This window comes from Staurois parvus, unplaced genomic scaffold, assembly GCF_062004578.1.
Source record: "Staurois parvus isolate SC_StPar_1 unplaced genomic scaffold, SC_StPar_1.0 ptg000855l, whole genome shotgun sequence".
NCBI lineage: Eukaryota > Metazoa > Chordata > Amphibia > Anura > Ranidae > Staurois > Staurois parvus.
The window spans coordinates 566053-593945 of record NW_028318651.1 but is presented as its reverse complement, the minus strand read 5'-3'; positions in this window follow the sequence as shown (position 1 = coordinate 593945).

Sequence of the window (27893 nt, the reverse complement as noted above, 5' to 3'; positions counted from 1 at the left end):
ACGAAGAGCCATCGATTTGCACCGATATTATGAATGGACGGACGATGATGTCATCTTACTACTCATTGGCTGAGCTGCTGCTGACAATTGGCCGCTTCCATCCCCAGAGCGCTCGTGGCCGGTGATTTGGTCTCAAAGTTCTCCCTCTGCTCTGGAAGATTTGTTCAAGTCAGGGGTGGACTGACAACTCATGGGGCCCCCGGGCAATAGGGGATCATGGGGCCCCTGTGTCCTTGCCCAAACTCAAAAAAGCCTATGAAAAAGGTACCAGGGGCATCTCATGGGGCCCCCTACTGACCCTGGGCCCTCGGGCAGTGCCCGAGTTTCCAAATGGTCAGTCCACCCCTGGTTCAAGTGGAACCTCCATCGGAATCTTAAGGTGACGGACCATATACTATACAATGTAACTGTACAATCTACCTTAGGACTCTTTCACGTGAGGTTGTGGGGCAGGCTGAGACGTGATTTTACTGCCCCCCCAATCGCTCTCCCTTTAGCTGCAGAGGCAGCATCCGGGGGTGTGGCTGTGATGCTTCCTGGCTATGGCAGGAATCAGATCTCCTGTTATCCCCAAGTGAATGGGTCAGTTTTGCAAGCGCCCGGCAACCGTGTGCGATGCGCATTCATGCGCCAATTCAGAGCATAAAGCGGGTGGCGAGGAGAAGGTACAATCAGTGGCGTCCCTAGGCAGGTGCGGGGGGTGCGCGCAGCACCAGGTGACACCTACCGCACGGGGTGACACCTACCGCACAGGGTGACACCTACCGCACAGGGTGACACCGGACACGGTCCACAAAAAGGCAAGTTGTAAAGCAAGCCGACAATCCCTGCAGGATGGATCGGATCTGCGGATGGAGCATAATGGATCAGAGTCTGATCCATTATGCTCCCCAACAGGGGCGGACTGACAACTCATGGGGCCCCCGGGCAAAGGGGGATCATAGGGCCCCTGTGTCCTTGCCCAAACTTAAAAAAGCCTATGAAAAAGGTACCAGGGGCATCTCATGGGGCCCCCTACTGACCCCGGGCCCTCGGGCAGTGCCCGAGTTTCCAAATGGTCAGTCCACCCCTGCTCCCCAATCCGCACATCAGATCCTCGCAGGATGGATCAGATCTGTGGATTGAGCATAATGGATCTGACTCCAATCCATTATCCTCCACAATCCACAGATCCGATCCATCCTGCGGGGATCGTCGGCATGCAACCTATACGGGGTGACACCGGACCCGCTCCAAGGAAAGGTAAGTTGTAAAGCGAGCCGACGATCCCCGCAGGATGGATCGGATCTGCGGACTGAGCATAATGGATCGGAGTCTGATCCATTATGCTCCCCATTAGTCCCCAGTCCGCAGATCCGATCCCCGCAGGATGGATGGGATCTGCGGATTGGGGAGGATAATGGATCGGAGTGCGATCCATTATGCTCAATCCGCAGATCCGAATTGGTGACACCAAGTGTTATCGCAACCGGGTGACACCAACCCTAGCGACGCCTCTGGGTGCAATGTCTCCTCACCATCTGTCAAATGTTCTTTGAAGAGCGATCCAAAACGCAGGTCTCACTTCAGAGATTACAGCTCGTGTGAAGAAGCTGCTGACTGGGTGCAAACTGAAGGGGTTGTTTAGGGGGTGTCCCCTATTGGTAACTATATAGGAGACTCTACAATCTCTGTACAATCAGATTGTATAATATATGACCAGGTCAGGTGTAGGGAGAATTATTGATCATGTGACGATGGCCATAGACCATCCAGCAGCTGCGGGAAATCCTGTGTAATGAGCCCTCAACCTTCTAAAATTCAACAAACGCATTTTTTCGTTTTACCGGCTTAGCAAGTTGGAAGAACTCAATAACACCCATGCATGCGCGTCCAACATCCTGATGGCAGATCGCCTGTGGTCATGAAATACGTCGGACGCCCACACCGAGGTGAAAGCTGGCGGAAGAAGCATCAGCGGTCGTGTACAGCCATCCACTTGTATAGCAGGCTGTAGGCGGCGACTGCGGCTCCTCCCCGGTGCGGGCAAGCCCTGCGAAACGTATGCTAGGTGCAGCAAATGCTGATAAAATCTTGGTGTGTATGAACCCTAAGGGCTCGTTCACACTTGCTTTGGTCTCTGAAGAGCGATCCAAATGTAGAGCATGGCGCCTTTAACCCCTTAACCGCATGAGTTGCTCTTGAACGGGTCACGTTTGGTGGGCGCTACACCTGCCAAAACCGGCAGGGGAGGTGTAATTCCTGCTGCACCCACAAATAAAAGCATGTGTACACCCCCAGCTGCTGCAGCTAGTGGAGGTAGCAGTTGGGGGGATGGGCTGAACCGGTTTTACCGCTCCCAACCTCACGTATGAAAGAGCTAGAAGGCTAAGTCTACACTAGAGCCAAAATCACCACCTTGGTACAAGGTTGTGGTGCAGTGCCACTGACCTGATTGGGCAGTGCCAGGGGCGGACTGACCATTCGGGCACTCGGGTGCTGCCCGAGGGCCCAGGGTCAGTAGGGGGCCCATGAGATGCCCCAGGTACCTTTTATAGGCTTTTTTGGGTGTGCTTTGAGTGTGGGCAAGGACACAGGGGCCCCATGATCCATGATGTCTGGGGGTCCCATGGGTTGTCTGTCCGCCCCTGGGTAGTTCCACCTGTCATACTCAACGTGTCTGCCACCGCAATGTGGACTCATGTCTTCCACTATTTGGAGATGGGCAGTAAAAACGTGGATCAACCCCCAGTGTGAACTTCATTCATAGTGCATCCAACCTCTAAATCTCCATTCTACCGCCTGCTCCCTAGCAACCTAGGACTTTAGGTGTCATCTGTCACCTGCATCCTAGGACATTAGGAGAACTGTGTCACCTGCTTCCTAGCAACCTAGGGCCGTAGGCGGCTTCTGATGCCTGCTTACTGGCAACCTAGGATTTTACGTGTTTTCTGCTACGTGTATCCTAGCAACCTACTATGAAGTTATTTGGCTTCTGCTGCCTGCTTCCTAGCAACCTAAGACATTAGGTGGATTCTGCTACTTGATTACTAGCAACCTAGGACATTAGGTGTCTTCTGCCACCCACCTGTGTCCTAGCAACCTAAATTTTAGGTGTGTTCTGCTTCCTACATCACAACAACCTAGGAATTTTGGTGGCTTCTACCACCTGTTTCCTATCAACCCAGGACTTTAGGTGTCTTCTGTTGCCTGCATCCTAGCAACCTAGAACCATAGACGGCTTCTGCAGCCTGCTTCTTAGCAACCTACGACCTTAGATGTCTTCTGCTGCCTGCTTCTTAGCAACCTATGACCTTAGATGTCTTCTGCTGCCTGCTTCTTAGCAACCTATGGCTTTGGGTGTAAATAATTGGAGTATGCAGCGCTATAATAAATGATATCATACTAAAACATTAAATCGCAGCATAACCGCTGGAACATGATATCATCAAATGGAGCATAAAAAGTCTTCTATGTGATGAATAAATACAGCAATAAGCTCCTGCGGATTAAAAAAAATGTGAAATTTAAACAAATGACAGGAGCTTCAGATGTTCACTGGATCATAAATCCTGAAGATTCTAGTACAATATTGCGCTTACCAGAGGAACATACAAACTGAGCGTTGTATGTATGTCATCAGGTATACCATCAGCGAATGGAAGCAATGCGGGTAGTAACCAGTCATCCACGGTAGACACTCGAGGATATCAGCAAACACTCGGGGGTCACATCTGGCTCACCGGTAGGTCCAACGACGTCCAGCCTCCTGGTGGTACTTCTCCTGAGATGATCCACCTTGCACGGCTCGCAAATAACGAGCCAAAAGGCAAAATGGTACTGATAGTGAAGCGCGTCTTTATTCTGATATCTCCAAAATAAAATTAGCATACAACTCACATTAGAGCTAACATCGGGTATTTCCAGGTATAGTCCAGGATCCCTGGTGGTTAGTGACTCCCTGGTAGTTAGTGGCTCCCTGGTGGTTAGTGGCTCCCTGGTGGTTAGTGACTCCCTGGTGGTTAGTGGCTCCCTGGTGGTTAGTGGCTCCCTGGTGGTTAGTGGCTCCCTGGTGGTTAATGGCTCCCTGGTGGCTAATGGCTCCCTGGTGGCTAATGGCTCCCTGGTGGTTAGTGGCTCCCTGGTGGTTAGTGGCTCCCTGGTGGTTAGTGACTCCCTGGTGGTTAATGGCTCCATGGTGGTTAGTGACTCCCTGGTGGTTAATGGCTCCCTGGTGGTTAGTGGCTCCCTGGTGGTTAATGGCTCCCTGGTGGTTAGTGGCTCCCTGGTGGTTAGTGACTCCCTGGTGGTTAGTGGCTCCCTGGTGGTTAGTGGCTCCCTGGTGGTTAGTGGCTCCCTGGTGGTTAATGGCTCCCTGGTGGTTAGTGGCTCCCTGGTGGTTAGTGGCTCCCTGGTGGTTAGTGGCTCCCTGGTGGTTAATGGCTCCCTGGTGGTTAGTGGCTCCCTGGTGGTTAGAGGCTCCCTGGTGGTTAATGTCTCCCTGGTGGTTAGTGGCTACCTGGTGGTTAGTGGCTCCCTGGTGGTTAATGGCTCCCTGGTGGTTAGTGGCTTGGCTGGTGATTAATGGCTGCCTGGTGGTTAGTGGCTCCCTGGTGGTTAATGGCTCCCTGGTGGTTAGTGGCTCCCTGGTGGTTAGAGGCTCCCTGGTGGTTAGTGGCTCCCTGGTGGTTAATGGCTCCCTGGTGGTTAGTGGCTCCCTGGTGGTTAGAGGCTCCCTGGTGGTTAATGGCTCCCTGGTGGTTAGTGGCTCCCTGGTGGTTAGAGGCTCCCTGGTGGTTAGTGGCTCCCTGGTGGTTAGTGGCTCCCTGGTGGTTAATGGCTCCCTGGTGGTTAATGGCTCCCTGGTGGTTAGTGGCTCCCTGGTGGTTAATGGCTCCCTGGTGGTTAGTGACTCCCTGGTGGTTAATGGCTCCCTGATGGTTAGTGGCTCCCTGGTGGTTAGTGGCTACCTGGTGGTTAGTGGCTCCCTGGTGGTTAATGGCTCCCTGGTGGTTAGTGGCTCCCTGGTGATTAATGGCTCCCTGGTGGTTAGTGGCTCCCTGGTGGTTAATGGCTCCCTGGTGGTTAGTGGCTCCCTGGTGGTTAGAGGCTCCCTGGTGGTTAGTGGCTCCCTGGTGGTTAATGGCTCCCTGGTGGTTAGTGGCTCCCTGGTGGTTAGAGGCTCCCTGGTGGTTAGTGGCTCCCTGGTGGTTAGTGGCTCCCTGGTGGTTAATGGCTCCCTGGTGGTTAGTGACTCCCTGGTGGTTAGTGGCTCCCTGGTGGTTAATGGCTCCCTGGTGGTTAGTGACTCCCTGGTGATTAATGGCTCCCTGGTGGTTAGTGGCTCCCTGGTGGTTAATGGCTCCCTGGTGGTTAATGGCTCCCTGGTGGTTAGTGGCTCCCTGGTGGTTAATGGCTCCCTGGTGGTTAGTGACTCCCTGGTGGTTAATGGCTCCCTGATGGTTAGTGGCTCCCTGGTGGTTAATGGCTCCCTGGTGGTTAGTGGCCCCCTGGTGGTTAATGGCTCCCTGGTGGTTAGTGACTCCCTGGTGGTTAGTGGCCCCCTGGTGGTTAATGGCTCCCTGATGGTTAGTGACTCCCTGGTGGTTAATGGCTCCCTGGTGGTTAGTGGCTCCCTGGTGGTTAGTGACTCCCTGGTGGTTAGTGGCATCTGCTGGGTGGATCGTGCTTCACTATTAGTACCATTTTGCCTTTTGGCTCGTTATTTGCGAGTGTTTGCTGATATTGTACTAGAAAATTCAGGATTTATGATCCAGTGAACATCTGAAGCTCCTGTCATTTGTTTATATTTCACATTTTTTTAATCCGCAGGAGCTTATTGCTGTATTTATTCATCACATAGAAGACTTTTTATGCTCAATTTGATGATTTCGTGTTCCAGCGGTTATGCTGCGATTTAATGTTTTAGTACGATATTTATTATAGCGCTGCATACCCCAATTATTTATATTCTGATCTGAGGTGCTGAGGATTGCCTTGTATGCTGGCTGCCGATGTTCTGCGCTCTGCGTTCACTTATCCTACCTCTTATTTATGGCTTTGGGTGACTTCTGCCTCCTGCAACGTAGGACATTAGGGGAATACTGCTGCCTGCTTCCTAGCAACCTAGGCTTTAGGTGACACCTGCCGCCTGCAACCTAGGATATTAGGTGGATTCTGCTGCCTGTTCGATAGCAACCTAGGATATTAGGTGGATTCTGCTTCCTAGCAACCTGGGACATTAGGTGAATTGTCCTGCCTGCTCGATAGCACTTTAGGTGTCATCTGTCCCCTGCATCCTAGGACATTAGATGGATTCTGTTGCCTGCTTTCTAGCAACCTAGGACCTTAGATGTCTTAAGCTGCCTGCTTCTTAGCAACCTAGGGCAATGGGTGACTTCTGCCACCTGCAACGTAGGACATTAGGTGAATACTGCTGCCTGCTTCCTAGCAACCTAAGGTTGAGGTAACGTCTGCCGCCTGCAACCTAGGAAATTAGGTGAATTCTCCTGCCTGCTTGATAGCAACCTAGGATATTAGGTGGCTTCTGCTGCCTGCTTCCTAGCAACCTAAGACATTAGGTGGATTTTGCCGCTTGATTCCTAGCAACTTGGGACGTTAGGTGTCTTCTGCCACCTGTGTCCTAGCAACCTAGACTTTAGGTGTGTTCTGCTTCCTGCATCATAGCAACCTAGGAATTTTGGTGGCTTCTACCACCTGTTTCCTAGCAACCTAAGCTTTAGGTGATGTCTGCCACCTGCAACCTGGGATATTAGGTGAATTATCCTGCCTGCTCGATACCAACCTAGGATATTAGGTGGCTTCTGCTGCCTGCTTCCTAGCAACCTACTAGGATGTTATTTGGCTTCTGCTGCCAGCTTCCTAGCAGCCTAGGACATTGGGTGTCTTCTAACACCCACCTTTGTCCAAGCAACCTAAACTTTAGGTGTGTTCTGCTTCCTGCATCATAGCAATCTAGGAATTTCGGTGGCTTCTACCACCTGTTTCCTAGCAACCTACGACCTTAGATGTCTTCTGCTGCCTGCTTCTTAGCAACCTAGGGCTTTGGGTGACTTCTGCCTCCTGCAACGTAGGACATTAGGTGAATACTGCTGCCTGCTTCCTAGCAACCTAGGCTTTAGGTGCCGCCTGCCGCATGAAACTTAGGTAATTAGGTGAATTCTCCTGCCTGCTCGATAGCAACCTATGATATTAGGTGGCTTCTGCTGCCTGCTTCCTAGCAACCTAAGACATTAGGTGGATTCTGCCTAGGACTTTAGGTGTCATCTGTCACCTGCATCCTAGGACATTAGATGGATTCTGTTGCCTGCTTTCTAGCAACCTAGGACCTTAGATGTCTTCTGCTGCCTGCTTCTTAGCAACCTAGGGCAATGGGTGACTTCTGCCACCTGCAACGTAGGACATTAGGTGAATACTGCTGCCTGCTTCCTAGCAACCTAAGGTTGAGGTAACGTCTGCCGCCTGCAACCTAGGAAATTAGGTGAATTCTCCTGCCTGCTTGATAGCAACCTAGGATATTAGGTGGCTTCTGCTGCCTGCTTCCTAGCAACCTAAGACATTAGGTGGATTTTGCCACTTGATTCCTAGCAACCTGGGACATTAAGTGTCTTCTGCCACCTGTGTCCTAGCAACCTAGACTTTAGGTGTGTTCTGCATCCTGCATCATAGCAACCTAGGAATTTCGGTGGCTTCTACCACCTGTTTCCTAGCAACCCAGGACTTTAGGTGTCTTCTGTTGGATGCATCCTAGCAACCTAGAACCATAGATGGCTTCTGCTGCCTGCTTCCTAGCAACCTACGACCTTGGATGTCTTCTGCTGCCTGCTTCTTAGCAACCTAGGGCTTTGGGTGATTTCTGCCTCCTGCAACGTAGGACATTAGGTGAATACTGCTGCCTGCTTCCTAGCAACCTAGGCTTTAGGTGCCGCCTGCCGCATGAAACTTAGGTAATTAGGTGAATTCTCCTGCCTGCTCGATAGCAACCTATGATATTAGGTGGCTTCTGCTGCCTGCTTCCTAGCAACCTTAGACATTAGGTGGATTCTGCCTAGGACTTTAGGTGTCATCTGTCACCTGCATCCTAGGACATTAGATGGATTCTGTTGCCTGCTTTCTAGCAACCTAGGACCTTAGATGTCTTCTGCTGCCTGCTTCTTAGCAACCTAGGGCAATGGGTGACTTCTGCCACCTGCAACGTACGACATTAGGTGAATACTGCTGCCTGCTTCCTAGCAACCTAAGGTTGAGGTAACGTCTGCCGCCTGCAACCTAGGAAATTAGGTGAATTCTCCTGCCTGCTTGATAGCAACCTAGGATATTAGGTGGCTTCTGCTGCCTGCTTCCTAGCAACCTAAGACATTAGGTGGATTTTGCCACTTGATTCCTAGCAACCTGGGACATTAAGTGTCTTCTGCCACCTGTGTCCTAGCAACCTAGACTTTAGGTGTGTTCTGCATCCTGCATCATAGCAACCTAGGAATTTCGGTGGCTTCTACCACCTGTTTCCTAGCAACCCAGGACTTTAGGTGTCTTCTGTTGGATGCATCCTAGCAACCTAGAACCATAGATGGCTTCTGCTGCCTGCTTCCTAGCAACCTACGACCTTGGATGTCTTCTGCTGCCTGCTTCTTAGCAACCTAGGGCTTTGGGTGATTTCTGCCTCCTGCAACGTAGGACATTAGGTGAATACTGCTGCCTGCTTCCTAGCAACCTAGGCTTTAGGTGCCGCCTGCTGCATGAAACTTAGGTAATTAGGTGAATTCTCCTGCCTGCTCGATAGCAACCTATGATATTAGGTGGCTTCTGCTGCCTGCTTCCTAGCAACCTAAGACATTAGGTGGATTCTGCCTAGGACTTTAGGTGTCATCTGTCCCCTGCATCCTAGGACATTAGATGGATTCTGTTGCCTGCTTTCTAGCAACCTAGGACCTTAGATGTCTTCTGCTGCCTGCTTCTTAGCAACCTAGGGCAATGGGTGACTTCTGCCACCTGCAACGTACGACATTAGGTGAATACTGCTGCCTGCTTCCTAGCAACCTAAGGTTGAGGTAACGTCTGCCGCTTGCAACCTAGGAAATTAGGTGAATTCTCCTGCCTGCTTGATAGCAACCTAGGATATTAGGTGGCTTCTGCTGCCTGCTTCCTAGCAACCTAAGACATTAGGTGGATTTTGCCACTTGATTCCTAGCAACCTGGGACATTAAGTGTCTTCTGCCACCTGTGTCCTAGCAACCTAGACTTTAGGTGTGTTCTGCTTCCTGCATCATAGCAACCTAGGAATTTCGGTGGCTTCTACCACCTGTTTCCTAGCAACCCAGGACTTTAGGTGTCTTCTGTTGCATGCATCCTAGCAACCTAGAACCATAGATGGCTTCTGCTGCCTGCTTCCTAGCAACCTACGACCTTAGATGTCTTCTGCTGCCTGCTTCTTAGCAACCTAGGGCTTTGGGTGACTTCTGCCTCCTGCAACGTAGGACATTAGGTGAATACTGCTGCCTGCTTCCTAGCAACCTAGGCTTTAGGTGCCGCCTGCCGCCTGAAACTTAGGAAATTAGGTGAATTCTCCTGCCTGCTCGATAGCAGCCTAGGATATTAGGTGGCTTCTGCTGCCTGCTTCCTAGCAACTTAAGACATTAGGTGGATTCTGCCTAGGACTTTAGGTGTCATCTGTCACCTGCATCCTAGGGCATTAAATGGATTTTGTTGCCTGCTTTCTAGCAACCTAGGACCTTAGATGTCTTCTGCTGCCTGCTTCTTAGCAACCTAGGGCAATGGGTGACTTCTGCCACCTGCAACGTAGGACATTAGGTGAATACTGCTGCCTGCTTCCTAGCAACCTAAGGTTTAGGTGATGTCTGCCGCCTGCAACCTAGGAAATTAGGTGGCTTCTGCTGCCTGCTTCCTAGCAACCTACTAGGATGTTATTTGGCTTCTGCTGCCTGCTTCCTAGCAACCTAGACTTTAGGTGTGTTCTGCTTCCTGCATCATAGCAACCTAGGAATTTCGGTGGCTTCTGCCACTTGTTTCCTAGCAACCCAGGACTTTAGGTGTCTTCTGTTGCCTTCATACTAGCAACCTAGAACCTTAGAAGGCTTCTGCTGCCTGCTTCCTAGCAACCTAGGATGTTAGGTGGTGTCTGCTGCGGGCGTCCTAGCAACCCAGGACTTTAGGTGTCTTCTGTTGCCTTCATACTGGCAACCTAGAACCTTAGATGTCTTCTGCTGCCTGCTTCCTAGCAACCTAGGATGTTAGGTGGTTTCTGCTGCCTGCGTCCTAGCAACCTAGGACTTTAGGTTGCTTCTGCTGCATATGTTGGCTGTACACATGGGCAAGATTTTATTTAGGATTTAGGTAGCAGGAAAATCCTTTGTAAAGTCATCTGGCCGTGTGGATTCGCCCAAAGAGGTGTAACTCCTCTTCGAGGAACAATGTCATCCCCCTAAATATACACGAATATACCCAGCTTTAGGGGCGGGGCCATAAATGGAAAAACGCCAAGAGCCTGCAGAATGCAGAAAAAAAAGCAAACTCAACAAGCCCCAGTGGAGTCGTGTTCCTATTGATATACCGTGTGCTGGTAATTAGCAGCCTGGTGGAGCGACGCCAGAAGCAGATGGAGATATTCCCGACATCTAAAGGAGAGAAGAAAGAGACGCGCGATCTTTTATTTACCGAATATCAAAGACAAAATAATCTCCGACAATAAAAACAGGGCGATGAATCAAATCTGCGACTGAACTAGGAGGGCTGGACGAGGGATGAGAGACGGCCGGACACATAAATATTCATGTTAAGTCCGTGCATGCTGAGTAATGTGTCAGCCTTCCAGGTAGTTGTCACAGGACTCCCCCCTGACAACGCCTTCATCTGCTTTTCTCTGCAGAAAGACGGCGCTGTCTTTGTTCAGGCATCATCCAGGGTCACCATATACGTCCTGGACTGAGATGCCGGCTCAGAGATGACACATCAAATCCTGGTGTCTGTGGAGTTCTTGGCGGTGTTCACAAATGTCTGACACAGATCAGCCCCTGCTGCAGCTTCTCACCTTTTGACTTGCTACAAAATTACAATCTGTCCGATCGCTGGGGGAGGGGAGACTGAGGAAATGCCGCCTCCTCCTTCTACAAAGTTACAATGTACTGTCTGATCACTGGGGGAGGGGAGACTGAGGAAATGCCGCCTCCTCCTTCTACAAAGTTACAATGTACAGTCTGATCACTGGGGGAGGAGACTGAGGAAATACTTCCCCCTCCTTCTACAATGTACAGTCTGATCACTGGGGGAGGGGAGACCAAGGAAATGCTTCCTCCTTCTACAAAGTTACAATGTACAGTCTGATCACTGGGGGAGGAGACTGAGGAAATGATTCCTCCTCCTTCTACAAAGTTACAATATACAGTCTGATCGCTGGGGGAGGGGAGACTGAGGAAATGCCTCCTTCTACAAAGTTACAATGTACAGTCTGATCACTGGGGGAGGGGAGACTGAGGAAATGGTTCCACCTGCCTGCTGCAGACTGATGACATCATCCCCGCCTAGGCAAAATCACTGACTGGATCTCTGGGTTGGAATTTTAATGATAATAGGCGGAGCTCTCCTGAAGGGTTAGTGTTGGTGTCGGAGTTCCCCTTTACTTTGCGCCAATCAGAAGGACACAATTACCAGAAAGGGATTTTTAGTTCATTACTTTCAGCGCTTCTTCTGCATTTTCATTATAATTGGTGCTGGGCTGGGGTCGGGGGAGGAATTCATAGAAATGTACCTGAGAGCCCGGCGATGAATACCAGCCAAGACATAAAGATAAAAAAATCAAAACAGAAATACATTCTCTGCATTCAAGTGTCACTGGGGGGGGGGGGGGGGTTAGAACCCCTGTCAGGTTTATTTTTTGCCATCTGTGTCCCCATTGAGGAGATTTCCCCTCACTTCCTGTCCCATAGCCCCAACAAGAAAGGAGAGGAAATCCCTGCAAAGTAAGGGAATCCCAGCACTAGTGTCCCCATTGGAAGATTTTCCCTCACTTCCTGTTCTGGGGACAACCCAGCATTTGGGTTTTTTTTTCACTTTCAGCGATAATGGTAAACAGGACAAATCTGCTAACGGGGGTCACAGACAGCAATAAAAACTGGACGGGGCTTCTAATCCTCAAGGGAATAGGCTGCCCTAAGTGTGTCAAGCGGAAACGCTCCAAAACGCATCTCAAAAAAATGCACGTTCCCGCTACGCTCAAGTGAACGTCTTTAGTGTTTAAAACGTTTTTACGTGCCCCCCCCCCCCCCACGTGGCGTAACAGAAAAATTTGCTTCGGATAAATTTGTTCTATTACTAATTTCGTTTCGTAGATTCGTTCCGTTTATTCATTTTTCTAACGAATTTCAAGTTTTCAGACCGATTCGAATTCCGTGTGAAGAATAGCTGGTTAAGGAGCCGCCCGCCCGCTCCGTCCTTAACAACCAACGAGTCTTCGGCTGTCAATGGTTTCCCCGCTGACAACTGAATGTAAAAAAATAAATAAATAAAAAAAAAAGAATTGGCGGCAATTAAATATTAAGAAAAAGAAAAACTTGTGGGATTCCCCCCCCCCCCATCCATACCGGGCCCTTTGGGTCTGTTATGAATTTTAAGGGGAACGGCAAAAAAACAAAAAAAAACGGGGTATACTGGGGCGATGACGTCACAAGGGCCTGGGTCACCTGGCGACGTCATCGTGTGATCCCGTCCCTATTTAGGAACCATCAGACGGCAGAGGTACTATGTACCCCATACTCCTTCACATGGGGGGGGCAGGATCTGTGGGCCCCCTTTTTAAAGCCCCCCCCACCCGCAGAGCCCCACAACCACCGCCCAGGGTTGTGGGAAAGAGGCCCATCAATATGAGGACAAGGTGCTTTGAGGGGGGGAGAACCCCTACCCCAAAGCACCCCCCCCATGCTGAGGGCATGTGACCTGGTATGGTTTAAGAGGGGGCAGGGCATTTGTTTGTCTTCCCCACCCCCCTTTCCTAGTATGGATGGGGGGGGACCCCACGCCACTTTTAAAAAAAATTTTGGCATGGGGTTCCCCTTAAAATCCATAGCAGACCCGAAGGGCCCCCAGATCCCGGCTCCCCCTCTATGTGAATGAGTATGGGTTACGTAGTACTTCCATCTTCTGACAGTCCTTAGATATCAAAGAGACGGGGTCACCCCATGACGTCACCAGGTGACTCCGACCCTTTGTGACGGGAGTCACCCAATGACGTCACTAGGTGACCCCGGCCCCTTGTGACGTCATAGACCCAGCAGGCCCCGTTTCCCCCCCCCTTAAAATCTATAGCAAATCCAAAGGGCCTGGTATGGATGAGGGGGGACCCCGTGCCATTTTTTCCCTTAATATCTCATTGCTGGCGATTCTTTTATTTTTAAAAAGGGGGGCCCCCAGATTCCGGCCCCCTCTCTATGCAAAGGAGTATAGGATACAGTACCTCCGTCTTCTGACAGTTCTTAGATGTCAAAGGGTCAGGGTCACCCGATGATGTCGCCAGGTGACCCCGGCCCCTTGTGACGTCATAGGCCCAGCATGTCCAGTTCCCCGCCTTAAATTTTATTGCTGGCGATTCTTTTTTTTTTTTTTTTTTTTTAACAAGGGTGCCCCCATATTCAATATATTTAAAAAAATTTAAATATATATATATATATAGGGCTCTTTTAATCACTGAAAACAATCTGGGACACCTGTGATAATTAGATTGGCCGGTGAGCCCAATTGAAGGAAAAACTACTAAAGGACGGCGTTCCCCATTATTAAGCAGAGCACCATTTTCCAGCAATATGGGGAAGAAAAAGGATCTCTCTGCTGCGGAAAAGAGTGGAATAGTTCGATGCCTTGGACGAGGGATGAAAACATTCGATATTTCAGGAAAACGTCAGCGTGATCATCGCACTATGAAGAGATTTGTGGCTGATTCAGAGCACAGACGGGTTGGTGCAGATAAAGGCACATTGAGGAAGATTTCTGCCAGATCCAGGCATCGGATCAAGAGAGCAGCTGCTAAAATCCCATTACATAGCAGCAAACAGATATTTGAAGCTGCTGGAGCCTCTGGAGTCCCACGGACATCAAGGTGTAGAGTCCTCCAGAGTCTTGCAACTGTGCAGAAACCTTCTATTCGGCCACCACTAACCAATGCTCACAAGCAGAAACGGCTGCATTGGGCAGAAAATACATGAAGACTCATTTTCAAACAGTCCTGTTCACTGATGAGTGCCGTGCAACCCTGGATGGTCCAGATGGATGGAGTAGTGGATGGTTGGTGGACAGCCACCCTGTTCCAACAAGGCTGCGACGTCAGCAAGGCGGTGGTGGAGTCATGTTTTGGGCCGGAATCATGGGAACAGAGCTGGTCGGCCCCTTTAGGGTCCCCGAAGGTGTAAAGATGACCTCTGCAAAGTATGTGGAGTTTATGACTGACCACTCTCTTCCCTGGTACAGAAGGAAGGACTATGCTTTCCGTAATAAAATCCTCTTCATGCATGACAATGCACCATCTCATGCTGCAAAGAATACCTCCGCATCAATGGCTGCTATGGGGATAAAAGGAGAGAAAGTCATGGTGTGGCCTCCATCCTCCCCTGACCTCAATCCTATTGAGAACCTTTGGAGCATCCTCAAGCAAAAGATCTATGAAGGTGGGAGGCAGTTTACATCCAAACAGCAGCTCTGGGAGGCTATTCTGACATCTTGCCAACAAATTCAAGCAGAAACTGTCCAAAAACTCCCAAGTTCAATGGATGCCAGACTTGTGATCTGCTATCAGATAAGGGCTCCTATGTTACAATGTAACGTGACCGCTTCAAATGTTTACAAAGTTACAATGTTGGGAAAAGTTGGATTGAAATAGCTTTTGATTTCAGTAAATTTGCTGCAAACACAACAAATGACAATTTTCAGTTCTTTACAACCTAGAAAGTGTTTGGAAACTTCCTGTGCGGAATAATCCGGAACACAAATCCTGTTATCATTAGGAGGTTTGTTCAATAAAATGTGAATTGTCCTCTTATAGTTGTCACCTGAGAATTATGCCGACTTATTTACATCAATTATTGAGGGAAATGAGAAAAATATCATTTGCAGAATAATTTGGAACACGGTGTATATATATATATATATATATTTTTAAATATATTGAATATGGCCAAAATTATAGCATTTCATATTTGAAATGTTACAATTTTGGCCATATTCAAAATATTTAAAAAAAATTATATATATATATATATTTTAATTTATAATTATATATATCTATATATATATATTTATTTATTTTAAATATATTGAATACGGCCAAAATTGTAGCATTTCAAATATATGGAAATATATATGGGGAAGAATATTTTAAACATATATTTCAAATATATTTTCTTCCCTATGGGGCACCTACTGGCAGACTAGCTAACTGCACCTGGCTACATGCGGAGTGTTTCCTTTTGCTTGTTCAGACATGCATTTCCGTTTTTTTCAGAACATTTTAGCAGCTGGACCGCGAATCGGATTCTGAAACACCTCGCCGCAGACCCAGGAATTCAGGTGTACAGATCTCCCCAATATATTTTAAAAATTCCGCATGTAGCCGGGTGCAGTTAGCTAGTCTGCCAGTAGGTGCCCCATAGGGAAAAAAAATATATTTGAAATATATTTTAAAAATATTCTTCCCCATATATATTGCCATATATTTGAAATGCTACAATTTTGGCCATATTCAATATATTTAAAAAAAATAAAAAATAAATAAATATATATATATATATATATATTTTTTTTTTTTGAATATATATATATTTATTTTAAATATATTGAATATGGCCAAAATTGTAGCATTTCATATTTGAAATGCTACAATTTTGGCCATATTCAATATATTTAAAAAAAAAAAAAAATATATATATATATATATTTTTTTTTTAATTTATGTATATATATATATATATATATAAAATTATTTTTTTAAATATATTGAATATGGCCAAAATTATAGCATTTCATATTTGAAATGCTACAATTTTGGCCATATTCAATATATTTAAAAAAAAAAAATATATATATATATATATTTTTTTTTTTTTAATTTATGTATATATATATATATATATATATATATATATATAATTATTTTTTTTAAATATATTGAATATGGCCAAAATTATAGCATTTCATATTTGAAATGTTACAATTTTGGCCATATTCAAAATATTTAAAAAAAATTATATATATATATATATATTTTAATTTATAATTATATATATCTATATATATATATTTATTTATTTTAAATATATTGAATACGGCCAAAATTGTAGCATTTCAAATATATGGCAATATATATGGGGAAGAATATTTTAAACATATATTTCAAATATATTTTCTTCCCTATGGGGCACCTACTGGCAGACTAGCTAACTGCACCCGGCTACATGCGGAGTGTTTCCTTTTGCTTGTTCAGACTTTTATTTCTGTTTTTTTCGGAACGTTTTAGCAGCTGGACCGCGAATCGGATTCTGAAACGCCTCGCCCAGGAATTCAGGTGTACAGATCTCCCCACCGAAATAAATATATTTCAAATATATTTTAAAAATTCCGCATGTAGCCGGGTGCAGTTAGCTAGTCTGCCAGTAGGTGCCCCATAGGGAAAAAAAATATTTGAAATATATTTTTAAAATATCCTTTTCCAAATATATTGACATATATTTGAAATGCTCCAATCTTGGCCATATTCAATATAGTTAAAAAAAAATTAAATATATATATATATATTTTTATTTAATGTATATATTATTATTATACAGTATTTATTATACAGTATTCATATATATATATATTTATTTTTATTTTTTTATTTAAATGTATTGAATACGGCCAAAATTGTAGCATTTCAAATATATGGAAATATATATGGGGAAGAATATTTTAAAAATATATTTCAAATATATTTTCTTCCCTATGGGGCACCTACTGGCAGACTAGCTAACTGCACCCGGCTACATACGGAGTGTTTCCTTTTGCGTGTTCAGACTTTTATTTCCATTTTTTTCGGAACGTTTTAGCAGCTGGACCGCGAATCGGATTCTGAAACGCCTCGCCGCAGACCCAGGAATTCAGGTGTACAGATCTCCCCACCGAGTCCCATGATTCTTTCTGAGTAATGGAAATATCCGCTGTGGGCGGAGCTTGGTGTATTTGCAGCCCCGTGTGATTTAGGGCCGCGGCGTAGCGCGTCTGCCGTCCCGTATATTTATGGAGGGAGGCAAAGTGGCGGAGGCAGCGCGGGGCGATGGATCACCTTCGGTGCAGAAAATCAATGACAAGTCCCCTCTGATAAATCTGCGGCTCTTACGTTGCGCCCGGGGCGCGCCGGCGTATCAATCTCTCGCCCTCGGAACGCGGGGAAATTAGGGGGATTTGTTAAGTGCTTTCTTGGCCTTCGGCCACTTCTTCGTTAGCGACTGAAACCTTTAATTGATCACTCGAAAGATTGGCGCCGGCGCGCGTTAACCCTTCTGCTGACGCCGGATCGTCCCATTTACGCTTGGCGGAGTCAGTGATGTGGATGCCGGGCCGAGATCTGATCATTGGGGGGGGGGATCCTCCATTACGGCGTATGTGTGTGATATCGCAGCGTCTGAACCCGCCATTGATCTCTCTTGTGCTGGGTAGGCTATGTTCACACTGCAAAATTGCGCGCCTTCACGCAGAAACGCGTTGACCTTTCGCAGAAGTGAGGGGGTGCCGTTAACAATCTTTCTTTTTTTTTTTTCCTGCCATTTTTTTATCATTCCTAGTGGCAACCCCCCGTGTCTGCAAATGCGCACATTTTTACATGCACCAAAATGCAGGGTGCCGCGCAATTTTTTTTCAAAAAGGGGTTGGGGTGCATTCACACCAGGCACAGTAGGCAGGGCTGTGGATAAGGGGGGACCACCAGTCCTTCTGTATGGGGCCCAGGCCAGCAGGGGGGCCCAGGGTGCATCAGAGGTGGGCGGCACAGTGGCTGAATGGTTAGCACTTCCGCCTAGCAGTACTCGGGTTGTTGGTTTGAATCCCAACCATGGCACCACCTGCCTGGAGTTTGCATGTTCTCCCTGTGACTGTATGGGTTTCCCCTGGGTACTTCGGTTTCCTCCAACACACCAAAGACATGCTGGGAGGTGAATCGGCTCCTGTCTAAATTGGCCCCAGCATGTGTATGGATGGATGTGAGCTAGGGACCTTAGATTGTATGCTCCTCGGGGGCGGGGACTGATGTGAATGTACAATATATATGTAAAACCACTGCACCACCTGCCTGGAGTTTGCATGTTCTCCCTGTGCCTGTGTGGGTTTCCTCCGGGTACTCCGGTTTCCTCCTATCTACATTGGCCCTAGTATGTGTATGTATGAATGTAAGTTAGGGACCTTAGATTGTACGCTCCTCGGGGGCGGGGACTGATGTGAATGTACTATATATATGTAAAGCGCTGCGTACATTGATGGCGCTATATAAGTACATGGAAATGAATGAATTAATGTAGGCAGGGAGGGTGATCAGCACAGCAGGGGGGCAATTACTGGAACCGATCCCCTGTACAGCTCTCCCTGCAGCAGCTGAAATCCAGCCAGAAGGGGTGGGGGGGAGCAAGCCAGGTTTCAGCTGCTGCAGAGAGAGCCATAGTTACTGGAACCGATCCCCTGTATGAGGAGAAATTACTGGAACCGATCCCCTGTATGGGGAGAAATTACTGGAACCGATCCCCTGTATGAGGAGAAATTACTGGAACCGATCCCCTGTATGAGGAGAAATTCCTGGAACCGATCCTCTGTATGGGGGGAAATTACTGGAACCGATCCCCAGTATGGGGAGAAATTACTGGAACCGATCCCTATATGGGGGGAAATTGCTGGAACCGATCCCCAGTATGAGGAGAAATTACTGGAACCGATCCCCTGTATGGGGGGAAATTACTGGAACCGATCACCTGTACGGGGGGTGGGGGGGAAATTACTGGAACTGATCCCCTGTATGGGGAGAAATTCCTGGAACCGATCCCCTGTATGGGGGGGGGGGGAAATTACTGGAACCGATCACCCCTGTATGGGGAGAAATTACTGGAACCGATCCCCTTTATGGGGAGGAATTACTGGAACCGATCCCCAGTATGGGGAGAAATTACTGGAACCGATCCCTGTATGGGGAGAAATTACTGGAACCGATCCCCTGTATGGGAGGGGAATTACTGGAACCGATCCCCAGTATGGGGAGAAATTACTGGAACTGATCCCCAGTATGGGGAGAAATTACTGGAACTGATCCCCAGTATGGGGAGAAATTACTGGAACCGATCCCCAGTATGGGGAGAAATTACTGGAACCAATCCCCTGTATGGGGAGAAATTACTGGAACCGATTCCCAGTATGGGGAGAAATTACTGGAAACGATCCCCTGTATGGGGGGAAATTAATGGAACCGATCCCCAGTATGAGGAGAAATTACTGGAACCGATCCCCAGTATAGGGAGAAATTCCTGGAACCGATCCCCTGTATGGGGGGAAATTAATGGAACCGATCCCCAGTATGAGGAGAAATTAATGGAACCGATCCCCAGTATGGGGAGAAATTACTGGAACCGATCCCCAGTATGAGGAGAAATTACTGGAACCGATCCCCAGTATGGGGAGAAATTACTGGAACCGATCCCCAGTATGAGGAGAAATTACTGGAACCGATCCCCAGTATGAGGAGAAATTCCTGGAACCGATCCCCTGTATGGGGGGAAATTACTGGAACCGATCCCCTGTATGGGGGGAAATTACTGGAACCGATCCCCTGTATGGGGAGAAATTACTGGAACCGATCCCCAGTATGAGGAGAAATTACTGGAACCGATCCCCAGTATGAGGAGAAATTACTGGGACCGATCCCCTGTATGGGGAGAAATTACTGGAACCGATCCCCTGTATGGGGAGAAATTACTGGAACCGATCCCCTGTATGGGGAGAAATTCCTGGAACCGATCCCCAGTATGGGGAGAAATTACTGGAAGCAATCCTCTGTATGGGGAGAAATTACTGGAACCGATCCCCTCTATGGGGAGAAATTACTGGAACCGATCCCCTCTATGAGGAGAAATTCCTGGAACCGATCCCCTGTATGGGGAGAAATTACTGGAACCGATCCCCTGTATGGGGAGAAATTACTGGAACCGATCCCCAGTATGGGGAGAATATACTGGAACCGATCCCTGTATGGGGAGAAATTACTGGAACCAATCCCCAGTATGGGGTGAAAGTACTGGAACCGATCCCCTGTATGGGGAGAAATTCCTGGAACCGATCCCCAGTATGGGGAGAAATTACTGGAAGCAATCCTCTGTATGGGGAGAAATTACTGGAACCGATCCCCTCTATGGGGAGAAATTACTGGAACCGATCCCCTCTATGAGGAGAAATTCCTGGAACCGATCCCCTCTATGGGGGGAAATTACTGGAACCAATCCCCAGTATAGGGTGAAATTACTGGAACTGATCCCCTGTATGGGGAGAAATTCCTGGAACCGATCCCCTGTATGGGGGGGGGGGGGGAATTACTGGAACCGATCACCCCTGTATGGGGAGAAATTACTGGAACTGATCCCCTGTATGGGGGGGAATTACTGGAACCGATCCCCAGTAGGCGGAGAAATTACTGGAACCGATCCCCTGTATGGGGGGGAATTACTGGAACCGATCCCCTGTATGGGGAGAAATTACTGGAACGATCCCCTGTATGGGGAGAAATTACTGGAACCGATCCTCTGTATGGGGGGAAATTACTGGAACCGATGCCCCTTATGGGGGAAATTACTGGAACCGATCCCCCGTATGGGGGGAAATTACTGGAACCGATCGCCTGTATGGGAAGAAATTACTGGAACCGATCCCCTGTATGGGGGGGAATTACTGGAACCGATCCCCTGTATGGGGAGAAATTACTGGAACGATCCCCTGTATGGGGAGAAATTACTGGAACCGATCCTCTGTATGGGGGGAAATTACTGGAACCGATGCCCCTTATGGGGGAAATTACTGGAACCGATCCCCCGTATGGGGGGAAATTACTGGAACCGATCGCCTGTATGGGAAGAAATTACTGGAACCGATCCCCTGTATGGGGGGGAATTACTGGAACCGATCCCCTGTATGGGGAGAAATTACTGGAACGATCCCCTGTATGGGGAGAAATTACTGGAACCGATCCCCTGTATGGGGAGAAATTACTGGAACCGATCCCCTGTATGGGGGAAAATTACTGGAACCGATCCCCTGTATGGGAAGAAATGACTGGAACTGATCCTCTGTATGTGGAGAAATTACTGGAACCGATCCCCTCTATGGGAAGAAATGACTGGAACCGGTCCCCCATATGGGGAGAAATTACTGGAACCGATCCCCCGTATGGGGAGAACTTACTGGAACCGATCCCCCGTATGGGGAGAAATTACTGGAACCGATCTCCCGTATGGGGAGAAATTACTGGAACCGATCCTCTGTATGGGGAGAAACTACTGGAACCGATCCCCTGTATGGGGAGAAATTACTGGAACCGATCCCCTGTATGGGGAGAAATTACTGGAACCGATCCCCTGTATGGGGAGAAATTACTGGAACCGATCCCTGTATGGGGAGAAATGACTGGAACCGATCCCTTGTATGGGGAGAAATTACTGGAACCGATCCCCAGTATGGGGAGAAATTACTGGAACCGATCCTCTGTATGGGGAGAAATTACTGGAACCGATCCCCTGTATGGGGAGAAATTACTGGAACCGATCCCCTGTATGGGGAGAAATGACTGGAACCGATCCCTGTATGGGGAGAAATGACTGGAACCGATCCCTTGTATGGGGAGAAATGACTGGAACCGATCCCCAGTATGGGGAGAAATTACTGGAACCGATCCCCTGTATGGGGGGGAATTACTGGAACCGATCCCCAGTATGGGGAGAAATTACTGGAACCGATCCCTTGTATGGGGAGAAATGACTGGAACCGATCCCCAGTATGGGGAGAAATTCCTGGAACCGATCCCCTGTATGGGGAGGAATTACTGGAACCGATCCCCTTTATGGGGAGGAATTACTGGAACCGATCCCCTTTATGAGGAGAAATTACTGGAACCGATCCCCCGTATGGGGAGAAATTACTGGAACCGATCCCCTGTATGGGGGGAAATTACTGGAACCGATCCCCAGTATGGGGAGAAATACTGGAACCGATCCCTTGTATGGGGAGAAATGACTGGAACCGATCCCCAGTATGGGGAGAAATTCCTGGAACCGATCCCCTGTATGGGGAGGAATTACTGGAACCGATCCCCTTTATGGGGAGGAATTACTGGAACCGATCCCCTTTATGAGGAGAAATTACTGGAACCGATCCCCAGTATGGGGAGAAATTACTGGAACCGATCCCCTGTATGGGGGGAAATTACTGGAACCGATCCCCTGTATGGGGAGAAATTACTGGAACCGATCCTCTGTATGGGGGGAAATTACTGGAACTGATCCTCTGTATGGCTCTCCCTGCAGCAGCTGAAACCTGGCTTGCTCCCCCCCATCCATTCTGGCTGGATTTCAGCTGCTGCAGAGAGAGCCGTACAGGGGATCGGTTCCAGTAATTGCCCCCCGCAGCACCCATCACCCTCCCTGTGCACTGTATGTTTCCCCCTGCTGACCAGGTCCCCCTGTGTGCCCGCAGTGCTGCTGGCTTCCCTTCTTCCCTCCCCGAAGGCAGCTGCAGCACGCAATAGGATCCTTCAGGATGGAGAGTGGGGGAAGGGTCCAGTAAATATATCACATTAACCTGCGATTTCAGGTGTGATTTGGGAATTGAAATTGCATCGAATGAATGAATGTGAATGTCGGGGTCTTAACACCTGCGATTTGCTGCGGCGCGATTTCTAAAAGTAGTTCTTGTGAGACTTTTTCTGCAGTTTTGTTGCGATTTTCACATACATAGAATAGAATGGAAATCGTACTGCAAATCGCAAGAAATTGTGGAAAACCTTCACCAGTCGCAATAGAGTCTTCAGAAATCGCATAATTACAGGAGACATTCATTTCTGTTGTTTTGGAACACCTTATCAGTTTGACTGACACCCTGACTGAAATGCTTCGCTGTAGAATACGCAGAGACTGAAGCCTGTCAGACCACCAAGCTGGAAAACCAGCATTTGCAGCCAATGGCTTCATGCATTGATCTGTGTATTCTGGTGGTGGGGGAGGGGGGAGAGTCCCCCCCATCACCATACAATAGAACATTGGGTGAGATCCCTGCATTACCATCATATATGTTACTGCAGGGATCTGTCAGGTTTTTTTTGTTCAACCAGCTGGGAGGAATTGTGCCCCATCATTGGTGTCAGTGGAAGGAATAGTGCCCCATCATTGGTGTCAGTGGGAGGAATAGTGCCCCATCATTGGTGTCAGTGGGAGGAATAGTGCTCCATCATTGGTATCAGTGGGAGGAATATTGCCCCATCATTGGTGTCAGTGGGAGGAATAGTGCCCCATCATTGGTATCAGTGGGAGGAATAGTGCCTCATCACTGGTGTCAGTGGAAGGAATAGTGCCCCATCGCTGGTATCAGTGGGAGGAATAGTGCCCCATCACTGGTGTCAGTGGGAGGAATAGTGCCCCATCACTGGTGTCAGTGGAAGGAATAGTGCCCCATCACTGGTGTCAGTGGGAGGAATAGTGCTCCATCACTGGTGTCAGTGGGAGGAATAGTGCCCCATCATTGGTGTCAGTGGGAGGAATAGTGCCCCATCATTGGTATCAGTGGAAGGAATAGTGCCCCATCATTGGTGTCAGTGAGAGGAATAGTGCCCCATCATTGGTATCAGTGGGAGGAATAGTGCCCCATCATTGGTGTCAGTGGGAGGAATAGTGCCCCATCATTGGTGTCAGTGGAAGGAATAGTGCCCCATCACTGGTATCAGTGGGAGGAATTGTGCCCCATCGTTGGTGTCAGTGGAAGGAATAGTGCCTCATCGTTGGTGTCAGTGGGAGGAATAGTGCCTCATCGTTGGTTTCAGTGGAAGGAATAGTGCCCCATCATTGGTATCAGTGGGAGGAATAGTGCCCCATGGTTGGTGTCAGTGGGAGGAATAGTGCCCCATGGTTGGTGTCAGTGGGAGGAATAGTGGCCCATGGTTGGTGTCAGTGGGAGGAATAGTGTTCCATCATTGGTGTCAGTGGGAGGAATAGTGCCCTTTCATTGGTATCAGTGGGAGGAATAGTGCCCCATCATTGGTGTCAGTGGGAGGAATAGTGCCCCATTATTGGTATCAATGGGAGGAATAGTGCCCCATCATTGGTGTAAGTGGGAGGAATAGTGCCCCATCATTGGTGTCAGTGGGAGGAATAGTGCCCCATCATTGGTGTCAGCGGGAGGAATAGTTCCCCATCATTGGTGTCAGTGGGAGGAATAGTGCCCCATCATTGGTGTAAGTGGGAGGAATAGTGCCCCATCGTTGGTGTCAGTGGGAGGAATAGTGTACCATGGTTGGTGTCAGTGGGAGGAATAGTGCCCCATCATTGGTATCAGTGGGAGGAATAGTGCCCCATCATTGGTGTCAGTGGGAGGAATAGTGCCCCATCATTGGTGTCAGTGGGAGGAATAGTGCCCCATCATTGGTGTCAGTGGGAGGAATAGTGCCCCATCATTGGTATCAGTGGGAGGAATAGTGCCCCATCATTGGTGTCAGTGGGAGGAATAGTGCCCCATCATTGGTGTCAGTGGGAGGAATAGTGCCCCATCATTGGTGTCAGGGGGAGGAATAGTGCCCCATCATTGGTGTCAGTGGGAGGAATAGTGCCCCATCATTTGTGTCAGTGGGAGGAATAGTGCCCCATCATTAGTGTCAGTGGGAGGAATAGTGCCCCATCATTTGTGTCAGTGGGAGGAATAGTGACACCAACAATGGGGAACAATTCCTCCTATTGACACCAAAGATGAGCATTGTTCACTTCCACCAATGGCAGGCTATTTTCTACTCCTTCTGACAACAATCTGGCAGTAAACTGTCCCTTTCTTTGTAAGGTTTAGGGACCCCAGATTTAGACCTTCATATGACGCCTCCTTTACCCCCTTCCTGATTTATTCTGCACTTTTCTGTACTAGAGAGCTTCCTTCTCAGGCAAGTCTATAGAGCCCCTGTTGGAATCTGCAGCACAGCCCGGCAGGCAGTAGGGGGCAGTGTCTGCTTCGTTATAGGCTGCCTTGCAGGTCATTGGGCGATCACAAAGTCATGTTCATTATGGAGGGGAATTAATTGTACAATAAGTTCATCTTTGAAAGATTCGTCCTCGCTCTCCTGTTCGCGGGAGTCATTAAGATGAGGGAGCGCTCCTTTGTTGCGAGCGTTAGTGTAACTAAGGACAGATGGTCGCCGAGATGAAAACGTACAATACTCCAACTTTTTTTTTTTTTTATGTTTCAGAATCGCAGCGGTTGGCGACACAAAAAATAAATTGAACTCAAGGGCGTGCTGCAGTTTTACTCCGCCGACTAATAATGGACACCTAAGATCTCATTAGATGTTCGCTGCAAAAGGTTCATTTATATAGCTCGTCCTGATCGCCGCGCTGGTCAAAGTTCCTGGGGGGGGGGGGGGATTTCAATCAGGAAGAAGTTTGCCCCCATTTCAAGCGATCTGGTGAAGAGTTGAGGTCCCTCTGATCCCTACAGTGATAGTCCCTACTGCAGGCTGACCATTCCGGCACTTGGGGTCAGTAGAGGGCCCCATGAGATGCCCCTGGTACCTTTCATAGGCTGTTTTGGGTGTGGTTTGAGTGTGGGCAAGGACACAGGGGCCCCATGATCCCTAATTGCCCGGGGGCCCCTTGAGATGCCCCTGGTACCTTTCATAGGCTGTTTGGGGTGTGGTTTGAGTGTGGGCGAGAACACAGGGGCCCCATGATCCCTATTTGACCGGGGGCCCCATGAGATGCCCCTGGTACCTTTCATAGGCTGTTTGGAGTGTGGTTTGAGTGTGGGCGAGGACACAGGGGCCCCATGATCCCCTATTGTCCGGGAGCCCCATGAGATGCCCTTAGTTCCTTTCATAGGCTGTTTGGGGTGTGGTTTGAGTGTGGGCAAGGACACAGGGGCCCCATGATCCCCTATTGCCTGGGGGCCCCAAGAGATGCCCCTGGTACCTTTCATAGGCTGTTTGGAGTGTGGTTTGAGTGTGGGCGAGGACACAGGGGCCCCATGATCCCCTATTGCCTGGGGGCCCCATGACATGCCCCTGGTACCTTTCATAGGCTGTTTGGAGTGTGGTTTGAGTGTGGGCAAGGACACAGGGGCCTCATGATCCCCTATTGCCTGGGGGCCCCATGAGATGTCCTTAGTTCCTTTCATAGGTTGTTTGGGATGTGGTTTGAATGTGGGCGAGGACACAGGGACCCCATGATCCCTATTTGCCTGGGGGCCCCTTAAGATGCCCCTGGTACCTTTCATAGGCTGTTTGGGGTGTGGTTTGAGTGTGAGCGAGGACACAGGGGCCCCATGATCCCCTATTGCCCGTGGGCCCCATGAGATGCCCCTGGTACCTTTCATAGGCTGTTTGGAGTGTGGTTTGAGTGTGGGTGAGGACACAGGGGCCCCATGATCCCCTATTGCCTGGGAGCCCCATGAGATGCCCTTAGTTCCTTTCATAGGCTGTTTGGGGTGTGGTTTGAGTGTGGGCAAGGACACAGGGGCCCCATGATCCCCTATTGCCCGGGGGCCCCATGAGTTGCCAGTCTGCCCCTGCCCTACTGTGTAGTTTTTTTTGAGGGGGAGGTTCACAGCATTTCCTCCAGTTTCCTCTCACACTCCAAAGACATGCTGGTCGGTGAATTGGCTCCTGTCTAAATTGGCCCCTAGTATGTGTATGGATGGATGTGAGTTAGGGAACTCTGCTAGTACACCCCTTGCATGTTCTCCCTGTGCCTGTGTGAGTTTCCTCCAGGAACTCCGGTTTCCTCCCGCCCTCCAAAGACATGCTGGGAGGTTAATTGGCTCCTGTCTAAATTGTCCCTAGTATGTGTATGTATGAATGTGAGTTAGGGACCTTAGATTGTATGCTCCTCGGGGGCGGGGCCTGATGTGAATGTACAATATATATGTAAAGCGTGGCGTACATTGACGGCTCTATATAAGTACCTGAAATAAATAAGATAAATCCGGCCCCGGGGCACCCAGCATGCTGAGACTTGTAATTTTGGAGGGAGATGTATTGCTGTCAGGAAAAGCTTTTGTCCTTTGTCCTCCTTGGTGCTGCGTGCGGTGATTTTGGCAGCGTCCGCGCATATTGTTCAGCAGGGCGGTAATCTCCTAATTAGGACACGTGACTTCCGATGAGGGGCTGCGTCCTGTAATTAGCGTGGAAGCTACAGGACGATCGGGCTGACATTGCTGGAATTAATGGCCCGGGGGGCAGTCGGAAATGTATCTGGAGTTAATGTGGAGCCATTAATTGTAATATTCATTGGATGAGCGCTCTGAACGATCGGCGCTGGGTCGGTGGGATGGACATCAGCGGGAAATAGGACGGCGTCCTTAGCTCGGAGGGAGCCCCGCACCTGAGATGGGTCTGTCACAAGGTGTCACTTCCAGCCAGGACCACCTAAATCCTAATATATCCTCAACCCTGGCCGGATCTTCATCCTCGATGCTGGAGAACCGGAGGAAAGATGGAGGAAAGATGGAGGAAAGGGAGACGCTTGTTACTTTTCTGTGACACCATTCGCTCCGTGCTGTTGCTGCAACCCGGAGCTTTTGGAGATGAAGACGTTGTTACCGTGAATACAAAGTATACATTTTATTCTTCGTTTTGTCCTCTTTAACCCCTCACCTAC